This window comes from Anthonomus grandis, chromosome 10 (genome assembly GCF_022605725.1).
Source record: "Anthonomus grandis grandis chromosome 10, icAntGran1.3, whole genome shotgun sequence".
Classification (NCBI taxonomy): domain Eukaryota; kingdom Metazoa; phylum Arthropoda; class Insecta; order Coleoptera; family Curculionidae; genus Anthonomus; species Anthonomus grandis.
The window spans coordinates 7,680,303-7,706,165 of NC_065555.1; the positions used below are offsets into that span (position 1 = coordinate 7,680,303).

Sequence of the window (25,863 nt, forward strand, 5' to 3'; positions counted from 1 at the left end):
AATAAAAACGGGGGTTATACAAAAAATAGGCAGGAAGGCATTGCATGTAATAATCAACACTACTTCTTGCTTGCAATGCTTTTCACATGTTTCCTTAGTGCGGGTATACACGATCCGGTTTCAACGGATGCGGTAGAAACGGATGCGTTTCTACCGCATAGGATATACGCGATACACACTGCGTTAAAAACGGATAGGTATTAAAAAAAATTCAAAAATTTGATTGCTTCGAGACTTTCATCGGGAAATAATGTTTTCATTGCAAGATTCTTCATCAAGAATTATTTGTGGTCTTGAAGCAAAAGATTTTTTGCGAGAGTCAGTATAACGTGAAAACATTGAAGGCATCCATATTTTGAAAGTGGTGTAGAAAAAAATCGACAAATTTCATACAAATATTCGGCAGTATCATGATAAGTTTTTTAATTATTACAGAATGTCTAAAAAATCATTTGGCGAATTGTTGACTGTGTTAAAACAAGATATATAATGTAATAATTTGGGTGAAAATAACTAAAAACGCGCGTTACAACCGGAACGTATATCGCGATACATTTAAGTACGTGTGTTGGCTAGGGACCATCCCGTCATCCGTCGTCCGTTGCTACCGCAGCAAGCTGCGTTTCTCTTCCGTTGATGCGGTACTAACGCATCGTATATCGCCTCCCATAATCTATGTGTTGTCGTACCAATGCGGTACCGCTGCGTTTCTACCGCATCCGTTGAAACCGGATCGTGTATACCCGCACTTAGAGCATATTTTTTCTAAACCTCAGTCATTTTATAATGGAGTTTTCTAATACTTTAAATTATTGATCTCAAGGGTTCTAAGGACTTCAATTTCGGATAATTTAAGGATGGGGGTATGCCGAACACGGTATTGCTGCAAAATCCTATTTAAGTCTACATGATCCAACATCCCAATTAATCCATTTAAACGCGTTTCCATCTATTTAATATTTAGAACTGGAAAACACTTTTCTAATGCAATCCATTTAATCATTAGGAGAAAATCTAATTAAATTGTAAAAAAAACTGTTTAGGAAAAAGCAACACTTATAAACTTGATCTTGGGTGCGTGTTACAAATGCAAAGTTTACGTGTGAGTGGTGAATTTTTAAATTACAAATTTACGCAGACAAAGACTACTATATCGGCTGTTCATTATATTCTAATGTATGTGGCAGTGAAAATATGGATGGTATAAATAATTAAATTAAATATAATATGAAGCTATTGTAAATTCTCGTCAAACATCTTCTGTCCTCAATGTAAAAAATAAGAAGCAGAAACTCTAAATATCCTTTATTATCCTAAATATACTTTATAATATTTGTAGATAAAGATTATTACTATTTCAGTACCAGACAGCAATAAACATATACTTAATATAATAAACTAATAGTCATTAGATGATGAGATTTGATGATGGAGATGGTTGATCTTAGCAGTTATATAAATTAGAGAGTTCTGGTTGCTTCATTAGGAATGGACATTGGGACATTGAACTTTTATCTGGAATTATAGCGCTTTTCAGAGTCATTGCTGTAAAGATGTCTTATTCTTTTTATGTACATATTAGCCCAGTTGTTTTTTTTACAAGAAAAAATATATGATTGGGCATAATTTTAATATTTCATTATTGCCTCAATTGGGAATGTGATTATAGAATTCAATCAATCAACCTTTAGTAAATCTCGGGTGTAATTTTGATTATTGATTATTGATTATAGAAATGTCTGAAATTTAAGAGGAAAAAGACATATTGGGTAAACTGTCTTAAGTGCATCAATTTAATTGAAAAACATACAAAGCAAACTCTTTTTTAAGGCATTTGTTCAATAGTTTGGTATACAACAGTTAATTTAAAAAGAACGTTATTAATACATATAATAATAATAATATAATATAATATTAATAATATAATCCAAAAAATTCCTACTACCTTTAAATACAAGAGAAGACTTATTTCAAACCTAATCCAAAGATAAGTTACCTTTTTTAAAAAAAAAATGATAGTTACAAATACCAATAATGTTAAAACAAAGATTAATCTGTACCGTTGGTACGGTTTTTCCAACTTAACAGACATCTGCTTAAGTTATAAATTGGGTAGATACTCTACTTTATGTGTTAATTGCAACTAATAAACCCAATTAGATACATAAATATGATATAAAATGTGGGTCTGTTAACACCCATGGGGGCTTAAAAAAAGAATTTACATACAGATAATTCGTTTTTTTTTCTTTCAAATATTAATCTCCTTAACGTAACAAATAGTTATTTTATTCTATAAAACACTTCATAAACGAAACAAGCAACAAAACATAACCCAATTTTAAATCGATTAAACTATTACCAACATAAAGATATTTTTGAACCGAATAAAAATAACGGACTTATGCCGGTAATAAACTATGTGCATGAAAGTCATTAAAGCAACGCACAACCTTTATATCAACTGTGTACATACGTTGGTAAATAATATATAAAATGTAACGTTATACGTGCCCAATCTGGTACGGCATATAAAGAAAGATTAACCTCGTTTTTCCACCCACCAAACGCTAACGGCTAAATGTTCATTATGTTAATTGAATAATGCAAACATATGTATACTAGTGTGTATATACAGATGTACGTATATGCAGACTGCACTGGATAATTGAGTTATTAGGACGTAAAAATACATTGCGAGGTATACATGCTATAGGTAGAGCATATTAAATTTTGAACCATGTCGTTGATTGTTTCAATTGGATAAATACATAAGTTATTTAAAAGAAAATTTAAAAGAAGAGAAAAAGTGCAACTTTATTTTTTCAAACTATATTCGTTCCGGCTTAAGCTTATACTCATATCAAAGTGGGTAATTGCGTTAGATGTGAAGTTAGTTTTTTAATTATTTCTGAAGCTACACATTTTTTTAAAATAGTTTGGAGTAGGTCTTAATACAAAGTCATCAATATATTAGGTCTTTAAAAGTAGAAGAGCTAAGGAATTTAAAAGTCGTACTTGTCCTGCCTTCAAATTTTTAGCAGGATCTCTCTGCTTTTTTGCTTCCTGAGTATTGTCAGTTCAGAGATTGTTTTCGTTTTTCTGTAAAATGGCCTATACCTTTTTGTGGGTTGCTTATTATGCTGCCTACTGCTCGGTCTTTTTTTACTATTACATATATTACATTATTATTACATATAAATTAGACAAACAATAGCAAGTGCAGAAAAGCTAAGGATAACTCAAGAACTATAAGGCTGCTGCCTCGATACAGAGAAATTATGGCGGAAATGATTGCAGTTTTCACAGGATGTATATAACTGATTAGAGTTATTACTGTAGGAGCACTTGCACTTGCTATTAGAAGTGGTCCAAAGTCTGCTGTTTTGGGATCCCAATTTTTGACAGGAATGTGGTGTTTTCTGGAATAATTAAAAAGAATTAACGCCACAGGTAACGCAGTAACTAACGCTACCGAAACAGGCCAGAAGACAAAAACAAGGTTACTAAATGATAAAAGATGTAGGTATCACCACATTCCTCTGTCAGCAATTGGGATCCCAAAATATTTCCTCTACTTTTCGCACTCTTCCAGAAGATGGTAAGCCGTTTTCTCTACCGTGCCACAATTTGAGGTTCAGCAGAGATTATCCTATTTTATATCTTGATTTATTGTATCCTTGGAACTGACATTCCTACTTCTTAGTAAACGTGTGCAGAATAATTAGATCATACGAACTTCACAAATGTGATTTCCTGTTGCTCGGAAATAAAGGCGCGCATCAATGTTCATATTTCACTTTTCGTCTTTCAATTTATCAAGGAGTCGGTCATTAAAGTTCATTTACATAATTTATAAGTAGGTACTCTTAAGCTGAAGTGATTTTTTTTAAATTGCTATATGCGGAAAAGTTGCATTTTAATATTGCAAATTAGTGCGCAAAATTTTTCAGATTTCTTTGACATATTTTTTGGGCTGCCCAGCTGACCTTGAAAATCGAACCCGTTAACAGAAGAGCTTATTGTACTAATATTGGAACCACGATCCAGGTATTAGGTGATGTGACTCTTAGTTCTGGTAATTCGTCAAATAATAATAGAAGAATTTTAGAATTTTTAGGAAAAACATGGATCTTTCTAAACTTCAGGCTATGGGACTTAATGGTATACAGTAGTGAATATTGGTGTGAAAAATGGAATATTAAAACAAATTGAAGTTTCTCTAAGATGACCTTGGTTTGGTACCATGGTTTGTTTGTTTCTTATATGCAAACGAATTTCCTTTTACTCATTTACTGCAAAATTTAGACGGCTGGCCCACTGGGCTTAAAAGATATAACGGCGAAATAGAAAAACGTTTGAAAAACTGTGAAAAAATGCCTGTTAAGAACAGCCTTTAATTTACTTTGCCTATAATTACTCCAAGCGAACTTAGTACCAACAGCAATATTTTTATAAAACCTCTACTGGAATTGCCACAGGAAACATTTCTTTAAGTTTATCGCAGAGACGACCAGGAAAATTGAATCATTCCATGTAGTTAACTACAGCCAATCGGATTTTGCGAGTTTATTTTGCAACCGAAAATCCATCAACAAATCTTAAAATTTTAACGTAATATGTTATGGAGGTATATGCTGTTCCATGGTTTAAAATAAAATTACAACATTCCTGTAGGCATGGCAGCAAGAATATTTTTTGAATTATACAAAAATCCAGATTCCTACCAGCAGAAATTAAAAATATTATTAATCCTGTGATTCAAAGAAACGGGTATATACTTTGCTCACCCAGAAAACATGTTGTAGCTATTCTCTCTGATAGTAGAAAAACATTAAGAGAAGTAGGTTTGAGAAGACTGGTAAAATAACCATTAAGTTTAAAAGTACGCGAATTTAGAGTACACTTATTCAATTTCAAGGCCACAGATTACATTGACTTAATTGATTGGCAGTCAATAAGGAGGAGCCTCCCCTTACAGTGTCGATTTGCTATAGCAGTCTTGAAATGATCTCAGAAGTTCCAAGTGAAATTGACATTCTAAAGTTTCCATGTCATTCAGAAGCAATGGAACACTGCGTCAAATTGGTAACTGAAGCATTAACTGCAGTCTGTGGCTTTGATGCACTTGATGATTATATAAGAGAAGAGTTCCATAGAATTTTTGAAAAAATGTTTTTTTTATATATTCACGCTTGGGCAGCCAAAGATAAAGTCTTAACTAACCTAGATTTTGCGCAGTAACCAGCGGTTTGAAAAGGCAATTTTTCCGAATATATAGGCATCGCCATATTTCCGAAACAAAAAAAATCGGCCATTTTCACTCCACCCCGTTAGAAAAGAATTAAATATACGAGTATATTTTAGCCTGCACCTAATCCATATACTATCCGTCTTTGATTGCTTAGTAAACAATGCTAACTTCCTGCTCTAAATGAGTGAGCTTTCGGTTTTGTTTTTAACGTTAAATCTGGTTAGAATTGTTGTTGAAAAGCCGTTTGTGTTTCGTTTTTAATGGAGTTATGTTCCATGTGTTGATTTCACTTAAATGTTCTACAACATTTGCTACAAGTTCTTTATCATTTTTTTGTTGCCAAGACCCGCTTGATGATCTGCGAATGCCACACATGCTCGTAAGTTCCAGACCTAGGATATCGGCATTCATTTATCAAATATTCCACAAAGTCGGCTCCATTACCACGCCTTGTGAGGTATCTAAAAATAGAGTGTCTGCTAATTGACTTTATTTTTATTATTTTCATTTAAAAAGATTTGGCTCATACCAGACTGGTTCTCTTATGTTTTGGAATAATAAATATAAAGAAAATTCGAATAATTTTCAATTTTTTCAGTTTTTCGTGAATATTTGTAATAAATTATAAGCAATATACGGGGTGTTTACTAAACTGCGACAAAAATTTAAGGGAAAATTCTTTGGAATATTCTAAGGATATTTTGTCCTTTTATAATTTTTGATAGGATGCTTTGTTTCGAAGATACAGGGCGAAAAAGAATTTCAACCATCCAATTAAAAAGAAAAATTTAGAACGTTTTAAAGTATACATCAACGACTTCGTGAAACAGGAGAATTAAAGCGAAGTGAAGGACCAGGAAGGCCAGTGACAGTAAGAACGGTTGAATTAAAAGAGAATCTGCTGGCCATGGTGGACGAAGATTTAGGTAGAAGATTCTTAGACTATTTGTTGTACCCATACCATATACAATGCATGCAGGCACTTCTTCCTGCATATTTTCTTCCACGTATTGCATTTTGTCAACGGATTTTGCACACATTGGTTCAAATCCCTCAACTACTGACTCTTTTTCGTTTTATCAATGAAGCCACTTTCTCAAGAAAAGCAATAAACAATTTTTACAATAACCATGTTTGAGCAAAAAGAAAATCCACATGAGGTGCTTGAAGATCGCTTTCAACATCAGCTCTCGTTAAACGTTTTAGTGGACTTTATAGGTAACTTGTTAACTGGATCAATATTTCTACCAGGAAGACTTACCAGCGAGGTATACCGCAACTTTTTGGAACAAACACTACCTCAGTTTCCGGAGGATGTACCATTGGAAACAAGAAATGCAATGTTGTTTATGCACGATGGTGCATTTAAGCATTTTGGCTCAACAGTTTTTAACAGTAACATACGGAGATCGCTGGATTGGTCGAGGTGAATCTCACGTATATGGCCTGCTCGATCCCCGAACTTAAACCCCCTGGACTATTTCCCATGGGGACACCTAAAGTCATTAATTTATACTAGTCCAGTGGAAGATATAGAAGATTTGAGAGATCGGATACTTGCTGGATCTAACGCAATCAGAAACGATCCTGGTGTTTTTGAAAGAGTTCGGTGAGGAGAAAATTGGATCCGAGCGGGGTGTAGTTATTTTGAACAGTAATTTTGAAACAAATCGTCCTATTAAAAATCATAAAAGGACAAAATGTCCTTAGAATAGTCCAAGTAATAATCTTTTTTAGCCGCATGTTTAGTAAACAGCCTGTATAGAATTGCTATGAAATTAACCATTATTTGCCACATAATTTTATTTCCAAGGTAAAAACTGACTCTTTACAGTGCACTCGTGTATACTCTTCCATATGTACCAGGTAAAATTATTTGATGAGTTACTAACCGAACAAGGTTTTTCCATGTAACCGTTAATAATTATATGATATATTTATTTTAATTGGGTAATTAGTATGCGTAAGTAATTTTGCAACGGAAAAGCTTTTATGTGCTTTCAGAGTAGCAATACTTTTTATATGATACAGGGTGCGTTATGAAAAGAAAGGCTCAAGTAAAACTTATGAGTAGAGCATATCTATGGTAATAATTTTGATGTTATAAATGAGAAATTTGTTTGATTGAAAAACACGAACATTTGAACAATTGAATGATGTTAATTGCGTGGTACTTAAGTCTCGCAGTTTTCCCTCCGTGTGTTCCTTTAGTGCTAATGCTTAAAGTTCTTTGGGTTTTCTAGCTAGTAACTTTTTTATATTTTTAAATAATGAATAAAATAACCGGCTTGAAGCGACGTCATTAGTAGTGAGAAAATAATAGCCAAACCAAAACAAGGAAACAATTTCCAATTTAGACGTAGAACAATTCACGTATGTGACTGACAATTAGAAATTTTTTGTAATTTATCGCCTTGTCCTATAATTTTTTTAAATTCTGCTAGAGTTAAAGATATGCGGATCTATGGAACAATTTTTTTTTTCCTGAAATGTTATTATCAACAGTATTTTAAAAGAAGACTCTGAAGATCAGTCTAATGATTGATCTGTAGCTCTCTAACTGCACATATTTTTTTTACATCACTACTTTATAATAGACTAAATTTATAAGAAAGATATTTAATTATATATATTAACTTTCACTTCTGGTATAGCGTTAACTACGACCCAAGAAAATAGTGCCCATTCCAAACGCAATAAGTTCAGTTTTCACAACTAACTCTGGAAAAAACTGGATCAGTTGGGGATCAGATGGATCTCTTCTCATTGTATCTTTGTGATATTGATCATCTCGAAATTAGCTCTCGGGGTGTCAATATTAATGCATAACACAACATTACCATTCTCCTTTTTGCAGACGATTCGGTGTTCTTGGCAAATACTGAAATCAAGAAGCAATGAATGCTTGCTCTTGAAAACCTGTTCGGCAAACAATTAGTTTATATATTAGAATTATTACGTAAAGGTAATATAATCCATACGACCGTCTTTTTACTTTCTCCTTGATCGCAGGCAGCTTTAGGTCATCTATGAGTATTGTTATCTGAAGTTATTTTAACAAGTTAATATTTAGAATAATTGTTTAATACTACCAAGGTGAATTTAGCAAATGATGCTCTACTTTTGCATTATCTTGTACAATAGCGCCATCTTTAAATATCATCTTAATTATGGTTTGAGGCTAGAGTAGCTAGTGTTTTAAAATGCTTCCTTCCAGTCTGCAGAATAAGCGATACAAATTTTGATTTTTTAGTAAATCTTTTATTTCTTTCAAAGTCTTCTTTTTTGCTCTTATAATATGTCTTCAAAGTTAGCATAATTGATCTTTTGTGTATTTAATCTTTAATTTGTGTATTTAATCTGAACAAAAATCATTAATAAAATACAGAAATAATTAGAGAAATTTCGAGAATAGTTTTACTAAATAATTAAAAAAAAAAGCAATACCATTAGTCTTAAATAAGATTGGCGTTAATATTATTACAGTGCCTAAATAGTTTACATATATAAAGTATAAACATTTTGAAGATCTATTGTGTGTCAAAATAAACATTATAGACATTGTATGGTTAAACGAGCAACATCGTTTTATATAAAAATTAAATTTTTTTCCATATGTAACAAAGACCTAATTATATCACAATTTATTTTAAGAAGCGCAATGTTTAATAACCATATAATAATTGTGCAGATTTTAAAATCAAGGTTCCCCTTCCATGTAAATATTTCCGTCTATTGTTTCAGTTGTTGTAGAATCTTTTGTATGCCATGTTTCTATTGTTTTCGGATAATTAGTTCTGATATCGTATTTTTACACAATCTTATTATTTCTCATAAATTTTAAGACATGTTATACTCTTGTCTATGTATAAAATTAGTAATATTTTTCTGAGAAATATTTTAATTATATGCATTACATATTTCATATACGTTCTCATTATTCAATACTTACGTTAGCTTCATTATATATGGACGCCTAAAAAGTCTTAATTTATATAATTAGCTTAATAGAATTTGGACGTGATTCATATCTGTCTTTATAAACCACCTTTAAGAGAAAATAGTGTGTAGGTATTGGTATTAATATACAAATGTATCTATGCAATTAACTATAAAACAAATAAAAACTACAATAGAATATAATGCAAAAATTCAAAAAAAGATACAACGAATTTTGTCGTAACAATTTAACAATTTATATTGTATATCATGTGTTTATTTGATTTTATAATTTTGCCTAATAAAAGGTTCAATAAAAGGGCAAATCTATAGAATATATCGAAAAAGTAAATCGTACAATATATTTAAATTATTGTATATAACAATGGGATAGACATAAAAATAAAATTGCAATTAAAACTATATTCTTATAGTTATTATTCATATTATTCTTAACAAATTTAGTAGTATCAAATGTATTATTAATGAATATCAGAAACAATAAATTACCCAAAGTTGTCCTCTGCGGCATCGTTGATGTAGTATTTAACTTTAACCTGGATCATTATACTGCACTGCTGGGAATTTTCTAACTGCTTCAACACAATAGGAAGTACATTACATTTTGAATCATACAAACTGGCCATTTTCAGAAAATCGCACGACAGTTAGTCGGTAAAAGCTTATTTCTCTGTTTGATATTTTAGTCATGAATATTTCGATTTACGGGTAAACATTTATGGCACAAAGTTAGACGTACCTACGAATACATCCACACCAGATACACTAATCATGTTTATATACAAAAATCTTAGAATATTAATTTTTCAAGTTTTTTTTTGAATTATTTGTCAAATATTAACTTCATCAAAGCTTAATAAAAATATATTTTAGATACATTAGGTAATCTCTTTTTATTCTTACTTACCGCGTTCTGTTTTGGTTTTTTTTACAGTTATTAGATGCGGATACTTTAGTCAATTTCTTACCTAGTTTACATAATCATGGGACAATTGCTCTAAAAATTTATCAAATTGAAATGCAAAAATTCTAAAATTAATAAAAAAAATTAGAAATATTTTAGTTCTCTATAGATATTTTTAAGATATGGTAGTGATGAAAAATGCTTAAGAATCCGAACTTATTTAAGTTTGTAAACTTGGATGCTAAGATCTGAAAGGCAAATATAATTACACTTTTTTTATATATACTTATCGCAATTCTGCATCTACAACTGATGACTTCTTAACCATATGGCATTTTTAAAAACTCTTATAGGCAATTAACATTTAACTTATTAACCCTATCTCGTATCTAATTGAGCATTTTAAATTGTTGCTTTATTGCTAGATTTTGCGTTATTTTTTTTCAATTCCAACTCTTCCTAGATGAAAAAATCCATCTGTTTCAGATCTGGTGACCCTAAGGCCATTTTAAATACTTGAATAATTGCAGAGCAAAATAGATTAAATTCATTACACTTATACGTTATCATAAATTTTTCATGATCTAGACATGACGATGCACCGTTTCTTTCCAATTTCCCTTTTAAGCGGTTTGGAATAGTTCTTATTAATTAAGTACTTTTGAGTTTATTTTAATGATATTTTTTTCTAAAATAGTTAGAGACGCGATAAGTATAGGGTATGCTATACGTACTATGCACTTTGTATAATATAATTTTTAATTTAAAAAATGCCATACAAAAAATATTAAGTAGTATATAATAGATTTCATTAAAACTGACTATGGGCCACCACAATAATTATTTTTCTTTTTCCAAAATTGGGTTTGGTAAGGTTAGTTTGGTAAAATGTCGTCTTCTTAAACAAATGCATGTGTATACTCGATATTTGTAGTTTATTTAAAAAACTATTAAGAAACATATATTTTATTTACTGACATATTTAATTTGCCCGAATATCTGCGTATTTTGTGCAAATATAGTTGAATAATAATTGTCACAGCCTTTCACACTTAATATAAATATAATTATTGATGAAAAAAATCCTCAATTCGTCCTGTGTTAGGCTGTGGATTATCTAGTCATTCTCTAATCCATAGACCGAAGCTGTGAAGATCTGAGGCGAAGAGCACTTAACAATGAATACATTCAAAAGTACCTTATCAAGACCTTCATTTGCCTTTAAAAGTTTTTTTATCAAAATTATTGTAATTACTTTGAAGAACTGGCATAACGGATCAGTAAAACTAAACTGCCTATATTTAACGTTAAAAGTCAATTGCCCCCAAATACGATCAATAAAAGTGTCACTATATACCTAAACACAATAAAAGTATAAGTTAACTGCAGGTCAGAAGCTCATAGTGGGACCCTTCCTAGAAACAGAATAAAGAACAGAGTAAAAAGGACACTTGCAAGACATAGTCTACGTCATCGTAGCGAACTTGGCTGATGACTGACCGCATTACTACTTATAGTTTATACTGGGTTTGCTCGAAAGGATATGCGCAAATTTGCCGGACGTAATAAGATTTATTATTGGTAGTTACAGTGAAAATAACGCGATTAAAGTACGGCGTAACATTTCTTCAGTCTTATTTTGTTGCTTTGGTGATCCAGTTTATTTTCTGCGGCTTGGATATATCTTTCTTATATTCTATTAACTATTGTTTAACTTTAAAGGTTCAGAATCTTATTGACTACTTGACGCACAGCAGTAGGAAAATATTTTTTTTATATTTTGAACCTATTTATAGTTTTCTCAAAGCCAATAGGTCATAGAAGATTTATTGAAAACAAAGTCATGTGAATTAACGCTATACTTAGGTTATTCATAGCAGTAACAATGTTCTTAATACATACTGGCAATGCAATTTATATGTAACTTTACAAATGAACATTTCAATAAATCCTTAATTTTCCAGCTTATCTTTTTATGGCTTGGTTAACTAGTCTAAATTGGGTCATCCAATTAGACGTTCTGTTGGCTTTAATAATGCCGCTCACTCACTTTTGTTATTTCAAAGTAAATAAATGGTTTTATTAAAATTATATATAAATATAGCACCAGGAATAGGAATTATTATTAAAAAAAGTACATTTGCGTCTCTTGCCTAGATGTCTATTTAGATTATTAATAAGACTTTACAATTGTTTTTAAAGGCATATTGTCAACAGTTCAAGTTGAAAAAACTGCAAACCATAATTAATTTTTAATAATTTCTTAAGAGTATTTATAGTTTAATGAGCAATTTATTTATTACCAATGCATAATAGTTGAGTTTCGATTTATTATTAAAAGGATATGGGAAATATAGAAAATTTTCATCATCGCTTATATAACCATCTTTGATTTTTACATGGAATACTTTATGTTACATCTCCTTTTCTTACCAATAACTCTCTACCCCTTACGATTTTTCAAGAGAATAATTAATTCGCGAATTTCCATTCAAATAATAATAATAATAATAATAATAATAATAATAATAATAATAATAATAAAATGTCTTTATGTAGCAAATGTTACAATAATGCCTCTTAAGCTTCATTTAAAAAATAAATAAATTAATTAATTAAATAAATCATAATTGCAACTATACTTATACATTATAGTTCACCATAAGTACAACAACCAACTTCCATACTAGCAGTCCCCCAATAAACCATAAACAGGATACCTCATCCCATTGATTCTTCCAAAAATAAATTTCTCAAATTTCTTTTAAATGTATACAAACTGTCATTAAACATAGCTTTTTGACTATTATAAAAAAGAACAATATTGTACGTAAAAGAACGGGTAAACAGAGGAGTTGAATGGTGTGGCATAGTGAGGGTATTATGTCCAATATTTCGACTATGTACTCGATTTCTATGTAAAAGTTTTTCATACAGATATTTGGGGCTTCGAGTATTATATAAACGGTATAGAAATGTAGACAATAAAAACTTATATAAATACAATATTTTGATCCATTTTAAATTATAAATGCCTTAAGAGACATGATCAAACCTTCTTAAATTAAAAATAAATCGGCAACAGGTGTCTTGAACACGTTGCAAACGGTACTGTGGTTGATCTAAACAGGGAAAATAAACTATTAAACAATATTGGATAATAGATAAAACAAAAGCTTCAGTATGTTTTTATAGTCTTATAGTTTAAAATTAATTTGTTAGCATGAAGCATACGCATTCTCCAATAACACCTTTTTAGCAGAATACTGATATGTTCTCTGAACCGCAAAGAGCTATCTAAAGTCAATTCAAGAACCTTCATATTATCAGAAAAAGGAATTTATGTGTTATTCAACAATATTTTTACGAGCGTTTTTATTTGAAAATAGTATAATTTTAGTTTTGGCTGGATTAATGACTAAGTTATGCTCCTTTGAGTAGATTGAAATTGAATTGAGTTTGGCATTTAAATTATATTCAACTAAATTGTCGTTGGGATCGAAGTAGTGGAGAACCTGCGTATCGTCGGCATACTGGTGAATTTCTGATAAATTTAAAACGTTTGGTAGGTCTGACGTCTAAACAAGAATTAAAAGAGGCCCAAGGATAGATCCTTGAGGTACCCCTGATACTATATGTTTTGACAGTTGGCATGTATACGTACTTTTTGCCTTCATGCCTTTCAAACATGCTGCTTTTTTAAAACTTTATGCATAAAAGGCGTAAGCAGTTTCTTAATACGTAATTAATTACTGGTTTAACTTAAGGTAAAGTAAGAAAACAGTATAATAAAATAACCAAAACTTGTGCAAAATCTCAATATTCTTAATAAACTGTATCTTATTCATTCATTTCTCCAGAGAATGCCAAATATTGCTTGGGAGAAAACAGTTTAAAATAGTAGACTAATGCGGGTATTAATCAGCAGATACAGATCGTTCATAATTTATAAGAGCACAATAACTAAGTGATCATTATCAATTGGCGATTTGACAATTATTCGATTTAAATGCCGAATAAATCGTTCTCGTTTACAGACTGTCTGGAAAGGTTTCATGTAATATAATTGTTATACGTAAAAGCACTTGATTTAAAAAAAAAAAACAATGGATTTATTATGTTTTTAATTATTATACTCGGAATTATTAGCATGAATATTCCTGTTTTTGTATAATGTTTAATTTTGCTCAGCAGATGCAGGTGGTTTATCACAGTCCTCTGGATAGTCTATTTGTATACACCGTCTAGAAAGTATCTGGAGAAAAGAAAGCACAATTATAATTTTCTAGTACATATTTTTATCATCAACAATTCATTTCATTTACTTCAACAACCTCCATTTAATTCTAAACACTTAACTGAACGACCAGGTACACCAGACACTAGGTGATTCCTATACTGCTCGGTGATGGTGGTCCAGGCCTGTAAAACCGAAGGAATCAAACCTTCTTTATTCATTAATCCCCATAATTGTTCAATGGGACTAAGATCTGGTGAAGCTGCTGGCCATGGAATTGTTGTCAGTTAATATTCTTGCATCCAAGCTTGAATATATGGCAGAAGTATGGAATTGCATTATCCTGCTGAAAACGCCACCCCCCTGGATATAAAACATGAGTTGTTTCAAGAAGAAAACTATGTAAACTTTCACAATGTTAACAGTTTTTCTTGACATGCTTTCGGGATGGTTTGCACCAATCTGGAAACAACTCTTGTAAGATATAAAATATTGCTGAAATTTTCTTCTTAAAAACGTTGACAAAATTCCATTCTGCGTTGGTTATTTAGAGGTGTTAGGCAAGGACTTGTTTGCTTTTTTTCATGTGTAGCGTTGCCTTGTCAGTGATATGTGGACAGTATTATTCCACCCTTTTTCTTTTATTTTTGCTACATTATTTCATAAACAATATTTGATAGATACTGATAAGTCTGATATTACGAAAAGAACATATATTAAAATAAGAAAAAATAAAAGATACCGTATACTTTCTAGATGCACTATATATTACATCGAACAGATGCTTGTTCTTCAGCTTGCCAAATATTACTTGAAATATAACATCTATAGCCCTAGATTCATATTGCTACTACTATATTACCTGATTGTTTTAAAGATAAAGAACTTGAAGGACACTGAGAAATCATGAATCGAATATTTTTCCAAATATTCGGTTTAAGTGTTACTCGTTTACAGTTCGACTCATAAGATTTAATGATATATACATTAGTTATCTATAAAAGCAACTATTTCTACAAAATTCTAGTCAATTTATTATGCTTTTAAATATTTTCATGCTTACTTTAGACTATTCAAATTACTATTAATCTTTTTAGAAAATCGAAAACATTTTATTTATCATATATATTATTTTAATAACAACCTTTTAGTATAATTAAATATTAAATAGTCCATCAGTAATGACCGTGAATAGTACAGCGAATATATGAAACCAATGACGTAAGGCACTGCCTAATGTTGCACTAAGCCTAATTTCAGTTAATAAACATAAAATAAAGATCATATTAGATTAAAATTATAAAAAAAAGAAACATAAATTCTTAATTCTACAGCAGGAGATCAGATTACTATGTGTGATTTGCTTATAAAATAGTACATAGTTTTTCTTATTAATTTTGAACAGTTTATTTTATGTACATCCACTAAGTGCTCGTTGACGATTTGTCAATTATTCGATTTAAATACGGAACAAATCATTGACGTTTACAATTTATCTGGAAAGATTTGTATTGGTTCATAATAAATAAGGTTAAACACCATGAGCAATTTTTTTTCTTTACTAAATCTGAATAAAACAAAAAAAATATAAAACGAAAATAAGAAAGGTATTTGATACGTAAGCGTGTTAAGAAAAAAATGTTGTATATTTTTTCTATAAATAAGTGACTTTAATCTTATCTGAATTACCTTTTTTTTGTCTCTAATCCAGGACACCAAACAAATACCTACTTATTATGAGTTACGCAAATGCTACTTATTAACGGACAAATCACCTTATAATTGATATATAAATAAATTCCGTAGATATCTAGTGTAATAAAAAAAGTATTTTTTATTAAGGAAATTATTAGATATAATATAGAATACAGCTTATTACTGAAAAATATCGATGTAGATGCAACTTTTTTTGGCACACATTAGTATGCATTGATTTGAAAGTATGGTTTTGCCTTGGCAATGCACCAATAACTTAGCAAAGGGATTCCATTCCATATTTATATATAATGGATAATGGATTCTAAATATAAAAAATAGATTTCCGGAATTGTAGGATAAAAGTTTGTGGTGTTAATTTACTGACATCTTTGTAAATATTTGCAAATAATCCTATGGTGCGCTTGTGACTCCAAAATTTTGTCCTAAAGATTCTATAATGATAAGGGAACTAATATATGTTCTTTTTTACTTGATTTCAATCTAAATGCATTCTACTGTAAAACGTAAAAAAATACATTTGCCTGTAAGAAAAATATCAGATACGACAATAAATAAAACTTTAACTTAGACTGACTTCTTGACTTCTTCTAAAATACGTGCAATGGAAGTAAAATAAAATCTGAAAACAATTCGTTACCCATATTATATTTTTAACGGAAATTCATAAGATTACTGACCGAAAAACCAGTTCGAAGATCGGATGACTCAAGGCATCATGAACAATAATGCCGATTCTCGTTCTTTCTTTTGGTGTCGCGTACTCGCATTCCATCCGTCCATCGGTTCTTCTCCTCATATTCTTCATTCTTTGGGTTCCTTTGTGTTTATTCACATCTCTTCAGGTATTAAGTGGTACCAACCTTTCATGCGACCATGTGCTGTTTGGGTATAGTACCATGATGCTACGTTCACGTTAACTGTTTCCTTACGACAATGTGTTTCCTCCTTTTATATTCAGTATGTTCCGTACTTTAAAATACCTTACCTTATGTTTTGACCGTATCTTAGGTATAGGATTTTTGAAAGTGTACTGGGTTTATTAATATTTGATAAATGGAAAGCGAACAAATTATTATCACTAATATTTACACTATATAATAATATAGTTTTAATCAATATTTATAGATTTGTAATAAAATAGTTTAACTCTCTTAAATGGAAGTATTCGTTTGTATAAGTAGAAGTCAACCGCGCAAATCCATTTCAGAGGTTGTTCATGCAAGTAAGGTTTGATTCACTTTTGAAAAAATCTTTTTTAAGAGACAAACGCTTGCAAATGTACGCAAATACCTGATGATTGTTTATCTAACAGTGTGTTCTAGTAACTACGTATTAATTAAAATATAACTTAATCCAAAAGTAAAAGAGAACGCATAGATAAATCAATATTTTCTATTAATAGCATCTTTTTAAAACCATTTAGTTGCATTGCAGTTGAAATGAGAAAGAATTTGCTTCATTTAATTAAAAATTGTCCGTTTTAAAAGTTTGAAAAATATATTAAAAAAGGTTTTTTGCATTGTTTTTTCACTTTTTGTTTTTGTTTATTTAAAGATGCTTCATTTTAGAAAATCTCTTGCATATAATTTTAAGAAAGGGTTTTTATAATTCGAGATTCATTCCTATTTTCAATCATTTCAATTACAGCCTATTCAAATGTTTCATGTTATCAATAAAATGTTGTCAATACACCTATTGAATTTAAATTGAAAGAGGTATATTTATTAACCCCTAAATTAAATTGTATTTATTAACTGGTTTAGTTACTTTGGATTGGCTAATTTAATAAATAATAACCTTACGATACTAGTAATAATTATATCTAAAAAAATCTAATCAAACATAAAATTCTATAATTTTTAAGACAATTCTAGCCTAGTAACTAATATTACTTCTTTTCAATCATAATTTACAGCATATAATCAAATGCACATTTTATTAGGGGAAAACGATGTTCGGCAGATATTTTGCAAAGACTTTCCCCGTAAAGTAAAATCAAATGTTGTTGACCCACACTGACTAAATGATTACTAGCGTCGACATGGTTGCCGACAAAAAAAAAAACATTATTACAAATTCCGTTGAGCTTTCATTTAATGGTAAAAAGTAACTTTTGGCACGAGTTTGATGTTAACATTGTTTTTATAATGCGTTTATTAGCTTCTACTTGTTAGGTAGCAAATCAGCCATGCTTTATTATGAAATAGTAATTGTCGGGATATTGGCTTATCTTTTTCTATTTTGCAGGGACAAATTGTCAGTTTTGAAGAATACTAGGATGGTTTTAGAGAATATGTCTCAAATAACACACAAATTTTATTTTGATTTATAATGTTTCGGTCATGTTTATTACCCTTGGGTAGCAAAAAAACATACGATCTTAATTTTGTCCTCCCTAGCTTTAAAAAATGTATCTGCAAGTGAAATGTAATTTTTTTTTTATTTTCAGTGCGTAAACTATCTATTTATTAACACAAATATATTTATTCATTTGCAACTAAGAACTTACATGCCGCTTTGTTTTTAAGGTCAATTTCTATTCAACGAATTATTTATAGGAATGATATTAATTTATAATTATCCTTTAGATATCTCATCAATTTCATTCTCTAACAAAGCATTTATACACTTTCTTCATGTATATGTTTATTTATATTTATTATATATGTTTTATGTTTTCAGAAAATTAAAAATTTTCTGAAATAAAATTAAATAAGTTAGAATAGAAAAACGAAACTAAAAAAATATTTTTTTGTCTATTTTTAGTAGAATAAACTGTCGAGGCTTTTAAATTCATAAAAACAGCAATTTTCAAAACTGCGTACCTTAAAAACAGTTTAATAAAAGTATGGCATGTGATACATCAAAATGTTTATAATTTTGTGTATCAACCAAAAATATAAGGCGACCGTTTTTTCGAACACGCTTTCATTTAATTTTTATTGAATTTGTTCCATATTTTCGCCGTTCACTGTATATTAATAATTATATTTTATTTTAGGTACATTGAGTAGTTCAAAATACAACTTCACTATTAATTTAACTTTAAAACCTTAAAGAACCTTTAAGCTCCTCTTATCCTTACTCTTCTTTTTTACCATTTTTTATCATGCTTGTTTTTATTTTTCTACTTCTTGTTAATTTCCTATTTGTCTTTAAAACACAATTTCTTAAATAATTCTAATGGTTGAATGTACTCAGCGGTTTTCTTTAGATGAATACATCCATTGCTTATTAATATTAAGCTTTTTTACTTCTTTCTGTTCCCGTCTTCTACTTCTCACAATAATTAAAATAGTTGCTTTAAAAACTCGTTCGTTTGATATGTTGCACATCTGCACAGCGTTGGTTATTAAAAAAAAATGGTTCTTTTTCACTAATTTACAGCTGGCAGAAATTTTTTAGTTGTTTTGTTTGGTCGTTTGCCTTAAAACTTTCTCTGTACATGCTTTGTCATAAAATCAATTTTACTAAAAAGTTCATACGTAATACAGTTGAAAACTAATACGAAAATTAATATTTTTATGTGTGTATATAATTAAGACAAATTGCTATAATATTTATTTAAAGTTGCAGAGCGGCTAAAACATCAGGCTTTTTTGCTGAACAAACAAAACCGCGAAATGTGGCAGATGTTAGTATAAACTCGATCCTTTTAATATGAGAATGAGTGTAATGTATAACTGACAGCTGGTTATTTGTAGATACAGTGTGAGTACACGTAAGAGGTCATATTTATGAAATAATGATTATATAATTTCATCTATTTACTAAGAAAAAGGCTTTATTAACAGACGAACGGTTCTCCAAGTACAAAAACTGATAGGATGAATATGCGCTCTATGTAGCAGTAAAATGCGTATATGTGTATTAATGTACATGCAGTATTGGCCATAATGGTTGGAACTTTTAAGAATTTAGAGTATTTCTGATTGGTTTTCGTTAATTGTCAAATCTTATTAAGAAAACTAATGCGTACTGCAGACCAGAGATAAGTAATGGTAATATATGCATAAATCAACTAGCAGCTGAGCTTTGGAATCAAAAGTAGGCTAGACAAAATACTTGGAACCAAATTTGTCAATTCTTAAAAAATATACTAAAATAATTTTTTTTATATTAAATATATGAATTAATATTAAGTGTGATAACCTCTTGCATTAACTACTGCTTGCATTCGTCTAGGCATTGACTCAATTAAATTTTTAAAGTCTTTAAGATTTTTGAGCATCAATCATCATTTTTGACCATTCCAGAGTCACGAATTTTGCGATCGAAAAATTCCCATAAATTCTCAATCGGATTTAAATCCGGACTTTGGACTGGCCATTTTAATAATGTAATTTTTTCTTGCTGCAACCATGCCTTTACCAACTTCGAAGCGTGCTTAGGATCGTTGTCCTGTTGATGTACTATATTTTTTAGGATGCACAGTAATACAAAATACATTTACAATACCAGTAATATTTACAAAATTGAAAAGTTATGGCATATACTGTATGTCTTATGGGTTTCAACTTGCGATCGTCTGCTCTGATAGCACACCAAAGTTCTCCCAGTGTCTTAAAACTGAATCTAATGCAGTGAATGGAATGCTTGGTATTACTTGTTGTTGTCCAAATACCTTAGAATTCGTTTTCTTTTCTGAATACATATTATAGACACATAATGTAACTTTTACAATATTAGGTCAGGCAAATGAAGAAGGTGAACAGGTGAACACATTGGTATTATGATCTAGGACAACATTTTTTTAAGCACCTGTTTTTATTTTTTTTATTTGATTAGAAGACGGGGTGCATATTTCAGCGATACTAATTTTCCACCATTATATCCTTATTCCCTGCCTTGAATTCAGATGGTATCCACGAATCCCACTGCTGTTAAGCAACTCGTAAGTTTTCTATGTCTATACCTCGTTAAAAAGATCCTGCAGCCCAGCCATTTTTGGCATTGTTCCAATAGATATGGCAAGTTACTACGTCTTTGAATACACATCACAATTTGCTGTGTCTCTTAAACATATCAAATTGTTATGTCCAGTAATTAACCCGAGCTTGACGTATATTTAGACTCGTAATCTCCTTGGCTCATTTTTATAGTCCTGTAAACTGTCCTAGGTTGTTCACTGTTTTCTATTCATAAACTTGCTTATGATGCTGTAACATTTGGGAATCTATTTTTTCTTTTTTACTTAGCAATCTTAGGGGCTTTCCCATTATTTTAATAACTCCTCAGCACAAGTTCATTAGAGTATGTTTACCTAGCTTGAACCTTTGAATTTTTTTAATGATACCTGATTGTCAGTGTATACTTGTATGACCCTGCTCTCTACATCCCCTCTACGATATTTCCTGTTTTTGTTTAAATGGCAGCAATTTCTTTTATTTTGGAGCAAGTCCCAAATAGCACACCTTTATAATATAACGCAAGTAGCAACTTAACTTTAGGTATTAATGTTTGAAAATTCGCACTTAGAACAACATTGGCAAGATGGATCTATAAATTCTTGAAAGTTCTACAATTTGAAAATTTATTTTTCACCCATTTTTAGTCAAATTATTTAAAATTAATAATACGAAGAACGATCAGGAGACAAATAATACAAATAATTCAAAAAGAAAGATTTTATTACCGCAATTGATGAAATAGTAGATCAGTAGAAACATTCAATTGCCACTTTCAGTTATTATGTAATGCTAATTTATATTTAATTTCAAATAAGGTGACTAATATTAATTTAGTGAATTTACATAATCGATAATAAAATAAAAGTGATTAGCGAAATGATTTGAAAATTAAATGTATAGGCATTAGTATAATTAATCAGTTTTATAAGTAAAACTAAAACTTTAAAAGTAAAACTAAGACTTTATTTAGAAAAAATATATCAATGGAATATGCAAAGAATTAACAACTTCTTAAAAACTGTAAGTAGTGATCTAGAAGAGTGCAGCTTATCTTATATACACTAATAAAATATATTTTGTGGATTTAGCAAAGGCATTTGATACCATTTGTCTCGAAACTTCTAAATCTAAACATAATCAACTGACGCGCAGTTAAGAAATGAGTTGTTTATTATGCTAATAGTACTTTTTGTTAATCCATTATCACCCAGCCTAAATAGGACGGGGTATAGAGCTACTGTTAAAGCTGGAAAAAATTTAAAAATAATAAGCCATCTGTTTTCCATGTATGATTTAAGACTATATGCAGTAAATAAAAAATATCCAAAAGCAAACCTAAATATTTTTTTTTATAAATGGAGTACAGATATTGGAAAGTCAATTGGCATGAAAAAATGCTAAACTGTGAAGGGAAAGTAATGGAAACCATGAGGGATGAATCATCAAAGTCCATGGGAATCCTTTAGACGCAAAATCGAACATAGACCGTTAAAAACAATATTTACAAAGAAATTTGAAAGACGCCTTCGAAAATTCCCATCTGAACACGAGGAACCTTAGCACAGCTTTAAATAGTTACGCTATATCCCTCTCTAGTACTCTTAATAATACTCTTTTCGTATAGTTAAATAGACAGAGTTAAAACCCGAACTACAGAAAACATCATCGGATTTTATCCGTAGAAAAATTAACCCTTCCAAGAGAAAGAGGAACTCGCCGCAGCATTTAGTCAGCAAAAAGTTTAACAAATATTTTCCGATACCAACATGAACTCCATAAAACAAAACCATAGTAAAAGCGGATGAAAGTGAAGAAAACTACAAAGCATTTCAAATAGAATGCGACGAAAACAAAATAGAAAACTGGAGTTCCGAAGAATGCTTTTTCCAGAAATTAAGGGTTTTATGATGGCATATAAGATCAAGGTATTAAAACAGGAAATTATAAAAAATACATTCTTAAAGAAGATCAGATACAGACCGATAAATGTATAAAATGCGGCAGAAGCTAAGAAACTGTAGAACGCATCCTATTCAGTTATGAAAACTTAGCGGCAAGCAAATACCTGGAGCGCCATAGTAAAGTTGCCTATCTAGAAATTTTAAAAAATATACGTTTTCTTGTGAAGACAACGAACCATACTATAAAATTTTAAATTTATTAGGATAAAACCATTACGACTGATGTTACGGTGCGGCATAATAGATCAGACATTACGGGCATCAACAAACAAACTAAAAAGCCCTTCTTATTAATACATCGATCCCAAACAGCTAGAATGTGGATATTAAATATCAGGAAAATATTAAATATAACAAACTGAAATAGGAAGTAAAAGAACTGAGGAATCTGCCAAAAATAAAGGTTATTTTATCCTGTATGAGGTTGATTTCTATAAAATAAAACCCTTTCTTAAAGAAAGTGATATTCCTGATTTGACATACTGCTTGATCCAAAAATTTGTCATCATGAATGCGACAAACGCCCGTTACTAATCGACTATTTGTTGTTGATTTGGGAAATCCATTTATATAGTGGCACATATTTAAAAAAAATAGAAATGATAATGACCATTTCACCTTTATACAAAACGACACTTTACCTAGTCTAAACAACTTTGAGAACCTTAAATTCTCATAGTTAAAGGGCGAAAAAAGAACAAAAAGAACCATATTTTACATATTTTTATTATACATATTTTTATAATCAATAAGCAAATACATTTCCATCCTTAGTTAAGTTTCCATTTCTTCTGGGCACAAGTGCAAGTTGTAAATAATTTGTTGAAACTAGACATTACCAATACCTTGGCTAGCTTTGTAGATGATGGATTATAGTAAGTTAAGAAAGTACAGCATAGTAAGTACTTTAAGAAAGTACAGTATAGTAAAGTTAAAGAGTCATACCTGGGATTTAAAAAAATTGAGAAAGATACAGGAATGCTTAACAAAATTAAACCTTTTGAGTAAAATCTATATTTGTGAATCTTACTTGTTACTCACTTATTGACATAGATGTTTTCGTTAACGTTTACGGTGTTAACTTTAGTCAGTTAATTAGTCAACAATCTAGATATAGATAATTAAATACATGTTATTAAAATTAATGCAAATACATTTTTTGAATTTCTCTTACTGTTTCATACAATGAACCGTTCTAAGAATAAAATTAATGGACGCTATTTGGCGTTTCCTGTCGGATCATTAAACAATTTTTACCAGACGCTTGAGCAAAAATAAAATGATATTTATAAGGTAACGTCTATTTAATAAAGAAACAACCTAAAAGTGCAAATTAAATAGAGAGAATTTGGAAAGCACCATAACTGAGTAATTAAATTTTGGGTCCTCAAAAGCATATTTTATTTAAAAATTTAAATTCCGCCTTTCTGTAATATGGTTTTGTGAATGTTTCTGAAAAAATATAAACTTAGTGTCAAAGAAGTACGTTTTAAAATAAAAAAAACTTCAAGCCACAATTTTCATTAAAAAAATCTTCATGTTCCAAAACTACCCTTGCTAGCGACCACATACTTCCTCAAACCTATCTTATCATAAAAATGCTATTTTTATCTTTAACAAAACTTTTGCGTTAAAATTAGAAAACTTCCGTGAAAACACCCTTTATCGTATTTTGTCGGATATTACTCTGATTAGGTCTTATCTATATATTAACTACATATATTGTTTGATGTAAATGTGTCGAACAAATGTGTTATTGAAGGCCAAAGGATTTAGACAAGACAAAAAATTAAATTATCTATTCATAACATTAGTATGATTGTATCTATCAGAGTCTATTATCTGGTTGTCTTTGACTGCACCTTATTATTAACATGAATATCATGATTAGGTAACGTTTACTTGATAATACGTGACTCAGTCATCAATATGAGAACGGTTTTATTAGTATAACACAAATAAACCAAATAAACAATGCTACGCAGATAACGAAGTTATACCAGTTCAGTTTACATTTTCTTGTCAGCTGCCATATATAAATCAATATCGCACTTTTTGAAAAAGTTAAATGAGCTAAGTAAACTTGTATGTATTATAAGTATAGTTACATCACCGATTATATTTTATATAAAGGATAAATAATTAATAAACTGCGAATGGATATAAATAATTTGATTGCATAATTAATTACATTAGGATATATGCAAGGATAGAGGAAAATCGAATAAAGTAGAAACAGGCTTTGATATGAATTTTTAAGTAAACTTAAAAAAAAACAGAATGCAAAGACTTTTTATACCAATAATAACTTAAATATAGTTAAATGTAAGTTACTGAAAAAGACAAGGCTGTACAAAAAGCATGTTAAAAGAAATTGTTAACAATGAATTTTCTATATAGAACTTCGTATTCGTGTAGCAAATTTCCTTATAGATTTGAGATGACCCTATAAAAAAGAGAAATTGGAAGGTTCTAGGCAAATATTCATTTAAAAATGAATGCACGAATTACTTTAGGATTTTGTTCTGACGAAAAGTGACAGTTTTACGTAATGTTGTTTTTACAATGTATTTTTTACATCGTCGTTAGGATTGAAGAAAAACTGACTTTAAATAAATAGTTCTGATTATTATGAATGATATCATTAATATTTAACGGAATGAGTCCCACCTGAGAACTCCTATAATTGGATTTCTTGTTCTCGCAGGAAGATTAGTGACAAATAAGGAGTCTTTATTTGTAAGGGTGTGAAATCTGAGAGTCTTGTAAATTTCTTGGTTCGCACATTATTGACAAATTTTGAGCACTAAAAATTAAGTATTATTTTATATACTCGTAGGTTGCTAAAAGTTGCTCGAATCCATTACCTAAAAGTATATTTTTCGAACACCTTATTCTAATAAATACAGCTTCATAAA

General features: G+C 30.1%; 1 protein-coding gene and 1 long non-coding RNA gene across 4 annotated transcripts in view; one reads left to right on the forward strand and one right to left on the reverse strand.

Moving 5' to 3' along the window:
- LOC126740941 (signal-induced proliferation-associated 1-like protein 2) overlaps positions 1–25,863 on the forward strand; it is a 90,801-nt gene that overhangs the window by 5,880 nt on the left and 59,058 nt on the right. The window lies entirely within an intron of this gene.
- On the reverse strand, positions 14,218–16,209 carry LOC126740943 (uncharacterized). Its single transcript, XR_007662068.1, has 2 exons — positions 16,045–16,209; positions 14,218–14,718 (listed from the first exon to the last, which is right to left on the reverse strand). It is a non-coding gene; the product is annotated as an uncharacterized LOC126740943 (long non-coding RNA).